Here is a 6,855-nt window from a genome sequence, read left to right as displayed (position 1 = left end):
TGGGGTCGTAAGAACTCTGGGCTTGGGCAATATATCCCTCAGCTCTTCAGCTCAAGGCGAGCGCTCTACCGCTTGAGCCACAACGCCACTTCTGGTTTTCTAGTGGTTTATTGGAAATAAGAGTCTCACTGACTTTCCTTGCCCGGGCTGGCTTTGAACCATGATCCTCAGATCTCAGCCTCCTGAGTAGGATTACAGGCATGAGCCACTGGCGCCCGGCTGAACTCCTACTTTCTTTTGTGAGGCTCAGGAACAAGAGGGAAGAACCTCACTGAGGTAGGATGTCTTCTTATCCTTGGGTCCTCAGGGAAAACTCACCACATTTAGTATTATCAAATGATTCAGTAGCAAGCTGCCCTGCTCACCTCACAGGAAAGGCAACATGACCCAATTCACCCAGACTAGGTATTGGGAACTCATCTCCTATTTGTCTCACTGCCCTTTGGCCTTGGCCTGTAGTCTTAGTGCTGGACAATGGAAGTGCAGAGCTATCTGGAGCCATAGTATTTACACAAAAGGTTACCGGTCCAAAGTCTGTCTGCTCCTAGATTGAAAGTCAGTATTCAGGAGACAAGGTGGGAAAGAAAATCAAGTTTATTCAAGGACTAACACTTTCAAAAGATAAAGGGAGTTATTATTCCCTTAAAAAAGGTCAATTTGGGGAATTCAAGTATGCAAAGTATTTGTGGGGAGGGCGGGCTCTTGAACTTAGCTTTTTCCCCTCAAGGCTGATGATGTTATACCTTCACTTTCAGGGGTTTTGTTTTGTTTTGTTTTTTCCTGGTTAATTGGAGATAAGAGTCAAGGATTTTTCTGCCCAAGCTGGCTTTGAACAGCAAGCCTCAGATTTCAGCCTCCTGAAAAGCTACGCCTGAGTCACCAGTGTCGGGTTTCAAAAGGGCTTCTGTGAGGAGGGAAAGACAGTACAATGGGGAAGCAGGCAAGAAGACATATTGCTTTTTTCTCTCTGGCTACAATGCCTGAATGAGACTGACTTTGAGTACCTGGGGCTAGTTCCTCTAATTCTTTTCTTTTTTTTCCCCTTTTCTTTTCTCAACTGAAATTGGAACTCAGGGCCTGGGGTTTGGTTAGTTTTCTTGGCCTGGTTGCTCTGCTGGTGCTCTTCTGCTTAAGGATGCATTTTGCTGGTAATTTTGGCGATAGAATCTTTGCAGGTTGCTTTGAACTAACTACCCTCCTGGGTAGTTAGGATTATAGGCAAGAGTTTCCAGCACCAGGGTTCATTCCTCTCATTATTTAGATAAACATTACTTTTTTGCAAGTTAAAAACCTCACAGCAGCATACAAGTTTTGTGGTAGTCATCAAACAGGACTAGAATAAAAAGGAGCTGTATACATTCTGAGGCTGAGAGTTATGAGATTGTTTTTGTGGGGTCTGTGTGTGTATACATACATGCATGTGCTTGTGCCAGTCCTGGGGCTTGATCTCTCAGGGCCTGAGCACTGTTCCTGAGCTTATTTGTTTCAGGGTAGTGCTCTACTACTTGAGGCACAGCTCCACTTCTGGCTCTTAGGGCAGTTAATTGGAAATAAGAGTATCATTGATGGCCAGGCGCCGGTGGCTCATGCCTATAATCCTAGCTACTCAGGAGGCTGAGGTCTGAGGATTGTGGTTCAAAGCCAGCCCGAGCAGGAAAGACCATGAGACTCTGGTCTCCAATAAACCACTCAGAAAACTGGAAATAGTACTGTGGCTCAAGTGGTAGAGTGCTAGCCTTGAGCTGAAGAGCTGAGGGACAGCGTCTGGGCCCAGAGTTCAAGCCCCACGACCGACAAAAACAAAAAACAAAACAAAACAAAACAAGTATCATTGATTTTCCCTCCTGGACAAGCTAACTGCCATCCTTAGAACTCAGCCTCCTGAGTAACTAAGATTGTGCTTGCCCCACTGCCTGGGCTTTCTGTGTGTGTGTGTGTGTGTGTGTGTGTGTGTGTGTGTGTGTGTGTGTGTTTAATCTAAAGTTAACATCTAAAAGCCAGCAGGACAAGAAAGACTGAGATTCTTAACTTCGGATTAACCAGCAAAAAACCACAAGTGGAGTTGTGGTTCAAGTGATAATCGTCTCAATCTTGAGTGGCCCAGTAAGGCTCTAAGCCCTATTGCCCAGACTGCTGCCCCTTGAGCTAGGAACTGCATGCTGCACTGTCACCAGGATTTCCAGCTCTTCAGTTTTCTCCTCCATGTCTGTTCAAGAAGGAGGAAGGCTCACTATGCTTGGGGCGGTTTCTGCCTAAGTCCCCAGTGAAAAGTGTGGCAAGCTAGACAAACTCTCCCTTGTTTGGGAACTCTCCCTTCACTCAAGGGAAAAAGTGCTGATGGAAGCATGGGTTCCTAGGCTTCGGACTGCAATGGGGATTACATATAGAGTTCCCAGGGAAACTCACTGGATAACATACAGGAAATCTTCTATTTACTTTCCTCATTTTAGAGCAGAAGCAACCGAAGCTAGCTGGAAGTGTTTTTTGTTTTGTTTTGTTTTTTAATTCTCAGCAATCGAATTGCTACTTAGAACTGAAGACTCATTCCCAACGCTCCCCATTGCTTCCGTCATTTCGGCTGGACCGCTGCTCAACTTTCTGGTTCATTTCTGCTGCTTTTGCCTGAGGGGCGGGGCCCAGGGCGGTGGGCAGCCCCTGGAGAGCTTTCATGGGCTCGGGCCCTTTAAGAGGGCGGGGCGACGCAGCAGGGCCACGCCCCCTTGGGCGGCGCAGGCGCGCGCGGGTTCGGGGAATCCGGCAGAGAGGGCGGGCGCTCGCGGGCTGGCGGCCGGCGCGCGGGGCCGCAGCACCTGCGGGGGCCGGCGCGGCGGAGCGCCCGGCGGCCGACGTCGGCGGCCGGAGGCGAGGGAAGCGGAGGGGGCCCGGGGGGGAGGGGGGAGGCGGGGACCCCACGCCCCCTTCCCCTGGGGCGGAGGCGGAAGGAGCGGGGCGGGGGCCGGTGTGAGCGGGCGCCGCGGACAGCACCATCTGGAGGGGCGGGAGCGCGCGGCCTCTGGGGGGCGGGCGAGGGCGCTGGGCCGTGGGCGCGGGGGGCCCCCGGCGGGGGACGCGGGAGGAGCGCGGCGGGCTGAGCCCCGCGCTGCCGGAGCAGCAGCCGCAGCGCGTCGGGGTTCTCAGCTGGGGCCCGCAGCAGCTTCGCGGGCTGAAGCTCGGCGTGGAGGAGCAGGGCGGCGTGGGCCCGGCCGTGCAGGAGGAGGGCGGCGTGGGTCTGGGGGTGGAGGAGCGGGGCGGCCGCGGCCACGAGGCCAGCCTGGGGGTGGTGTGGGGGCCGCCGGACGGCGCGGACTGGAGGAGCCCGCCGCGGTGGACGGGCTCGGCCGGGTGGCCCGTGGCGCAGGAGGAGGGGCTGGGGCCCCGCGGGCAGCACCAGGAGAAGGGGGGAGGCAGCCCCGCAGTGCAGGAGCGGGGCGAGGCCCGCGCCGGGGTGCAGGAGCGGGGGGAGGAGGGGACTCCTCCGCGCGGGCTGCTGCGGCATCCCGAGCCGCTGCCGGACTCCCGAGACGGCTCGTGCGCGCGCGCGGAGGGGCTCGAAAGTTCCGGGGAGCGGAGTTGGGAGAGTTGCGGCCACCCGGGACGGGAGGCGGTGGTCCTGGGAGCGCCCCCGGCGCGGCGAAACCGGCTCGAGCTGGTGGGGAGGGCTCGGCCCGTGGGGCCCCAGGGGCCTGACGGGGAGGGACGGCTGGGGGTGCAGGAAGCAAATTGGCTGCCTGGAGTGCAGGAAGGACAAGTGGTGCGGGCTGTCCAGGAAACGTTCCTGAACGCGAAGGGGTCTCCAGGGATCGAGGGACCCCCCGAGAGGCCCAGGACCATCAGGCGCCGGCGGAGGAGGAGGTGGTAACCCACCAGCTGCGGGCCTGCCCCCAGGATCCCTCCTGGGTTAGGGTGACCCAGGATGTAGGGGCTGGTGGTATGGGGAGCGGTGGCGCGCTGCGAATCTGACAGCTTTGGAAAGCCGCTGCCGGAGGGCTGGCAGTGCCCTGCAGGATCCTCTTCTAGCACCGTTTGGGTGCCACCGAAGCTGTGTCTTGTCTGCCAGGGGCTGCTGAAGCGACAGGTAAGGAAGCTCAGTTTTAGCATTGATCTAGACTCGGTGTGTTTGCAAGTACGGGGGAGATGATGGTCTCTGAGTGGCCCCTGAGCTCTTCCAGGTTGACCAACTCGCGTGGCGCAGGACGCCTCCCTGCCGCCGCAGTATTGCATGTGGCGGCTGAGTGATGGAGAATTGTCTCCTTCAAGTCTAGACTGGAGTGAGACCGTCTGGGTGGCTGCCAGGGCTGAGCAGAGGGAAGAGAGGGGCAGCCCCAGGGCTGAAGTTGCTGGGGAAGTAGTCACCCCTCCATCTGCCTACTGGTGGAGACAGCAGTGGCTCCACACCACAACTGGCGTGGTGCAATGAACACTATTGCCTCAAGTTCACCAAAGGGAAGTGTTGCATTATCTGGGCCTTATCTTGTAACCCTTTTGGTCACATGAGCCAAGATGTGAGTGTGGCTGCCAGTGGCTTGGGCACGAGCCCGACCTGCTCCTGCCACGAGGTTTTGTCACGGTTGATTTATCTGAGGGCTCAGAGCCAAGGATGGGGCAGAGGAGCAGAAAGCAGCCGGTAAGGCCTTTGGTTTCTTTAAGTAGGGACTTTGAGACCCCCAGCCTGCACTGCTGCATCCTGGATGGCCTCTGTGGCCTCACTGTGGAGGTTGGCAAAGGGGCAGCTGTGTATATTAGGAGTTCTGTACCCAACAAGCTTTCTGGCCTAGCCTCTGGGTGGGACTTAAAAGGGGCTTTGTCGTGAACTCTCTTCAGACTGGGTACTAAACTTCCTTACCTGGCCCAGGGGGCTTGGTTGACAGTTTACAGGCTTCATCTTCCCAGGGTTGTTCAGCTCTGTCTGGCACTGTCAGTACTCTTGCTGCTCTAGCCTTCTTCTGATAGGGATGGATGGATACAGAGTGGCCATCTGTATCCATCTTTATCTGTAGCCTTAGCTGGGACTTATCTCTGAATTGGGTCAGATAGTCCCTATACCCCTGCCCTGAACCACACTGGGTGGAGATAGCACTCTCCTGTGGGGGCAGAGGGAGTGGCTGTGGTGGCTGGGACTGCTGGAGGAGCCGGTTAGCCTGCTCTGTAGTGCAAACCTAACTTAAACCCGTCTGTCAGCTTCATCTCGTGCCTGATACCTGCCTCCCAAACACTCTAGTGTACCGGAAGTTCAGTTGCTGTGTCTGTGGTGCCTGACTTTGTTCATATGACCAGAAGAGCTTTTTATTCTGGCTGTGACTTCATTTGAGAGGATTGCTTGTTCAAAAGCATAACTCTCAAGCACCCATCTTCACCAACTAAATTTTAGGTCTCCTTTTGTGAATTTACGGACGATCAGGAGAAAGGCTTTGGCATCAAGCGTATGATTTTTCCTGGTGATACTTTTTACTAGCTATTGTAACTTAGGCAGGATAACATGTCTGGGCCTCAGTTTCCTTGTGTGTGGCCATGGCATTCCCTACAGTGCCCTCAGTGCAGAGGATTCACTCAGACCCTTATTACCAGCCTGGCTGCCACCTCCCCAGGAGCCCTGGCTCCTTGAGGAGAAAGGATCAAGGTTCTCAAGATATTTTCCTCTGACCCCTAAGCCCAAGATTACTTCCTTGCTCTGTGCTTATTCTGGAATATAAAGTGTTTTTTTTATGTGTTTATTTTGCCTTTTGTTTTTGGTATGTTTTACTCGGGAATAATGACATGGTAGGTTGAGGATGCTTAAAATATACAGTTTAATGACTTTAACATACAAGTGTGTGTATATGTGTGAAATCACCAGTTATGATAGGAAACATACTTTTTCCAAATCTTTCTCTCTCTCTCTCTGCCAGTCCTGGAGCTTAAAATCAGGGCCTTGACACTGGATACTATCCCTGAGTTTTTTTGCTCAAGACTAGCACTCTGGGGCTGGGAAGGTGGCTCAGTGGTAGAGTGCTTGCCTTGCATGCCTGAGGCCCTGGGTTTGATTCCTCAGCACCACATAAGCAAAAAGAAAAAAGCTGGAAGTGGTGCTGTGGCTCAAGTGGTAGAGTGCTAGCCTTGAGCTGAAGAGCTGAGGGACAGCACCCAGCCCAGAGTTCAGGCCCCATGACCGGCCCCTCCCCCCCCCCCCAAAAAAAAAAGACTAGCACTCTACCACTTGAGCCACAGCTCCACTTCTGATTTTTTTGATGCTTAATTGGACATAAGAGTCTCATGGACTCGTGCCTAGGCTAGCTTCAAGATACATTCTCAGATCTTAGCCATCTAAGCAGCTAGGATTACAGGAGTGAGACACTAGCACCTGGTTTCCAAAAGTTTTCTTCTACTTTTTAGGAATCTCTTCATTGCTCCCACTATACCCTTCTTCAGGTAACAGGCAGTGTTGCTTTCTGTCACTATACCTGTGTTGGCAGTACCTACCATTTTGTATAACTGAAAATCAAAGCTGGGCAACGGATGGTTATTGCCTGTGATCATAGCTACTCAGGAGGCTTAAGTCTGGGAATTGAGGTTTAAATCCAGCACAAGAAAGAAAGTCTTGAGATTCTTATTTCCAGTTAACCACGTTAAAAAAAAAAAGAAAGCCAGAAATGGAGCTGAGACTCAAATGGTAGAACCTAGCCTTGAGCAAAAGAGCTAAAGGTCATTGCACAGGTCCTGAGTTCAAGCCCCAGGACCAGCACAAGAAAAATGAAAAGGAAGAAGGAAAATAATATGCCATTTTGGAGTCTGGCTTCTTTCATTTAGTTCACTTATTTTGGGGTTCATCCTTGTTGCATTTGCTTAGTCTTTTTTTTTTTTTTTGTCGGTCATGGGGCT

General features: G+C 53.2%; 1 protein-coding gene across 1 annotated transcript in view; it reads left to right on the top strand.

Moving 5' to 3' along the window:
* Positions 1 to 3,484: 3,484 nt before the first annotated feature.
* The window catches only part of Tnk2 (tyrosine kinase non receptor 2), a 46,086-nt gene continuing 42,715 nt past the window's right edge, over positions 3,485 to 6,855 (top strand). The window contains exon 1 of the mRNA XM_042668006.1: positions 3,485 to 4,075. The gene's annotated coding sequence lies outside the window, so the exon portion shown is untranslated. The remainder of the gene's footprint in view (positions 4,076 to 6,855) is intronic.

Source organism: Dipodomys spectabilis, unplaced genomic scaffold (assembly GCF_019054845.1).
Source record: "Dipodomys spectabilis isolate Male_0828 unplaced genomic scaffold, ASM1905484v1 ptg000017l, whole genome shotgun sequence".
Lineage (NCBI taxonomy): Eukaryota > Metazoa > Chordata > Mammalia > Rodentia > Heteromyidae > Dipodomys > Dipodomys spectabilis.
This window is presented reverse-complemented; position numbering and strand designations above follow the sequence as displayed.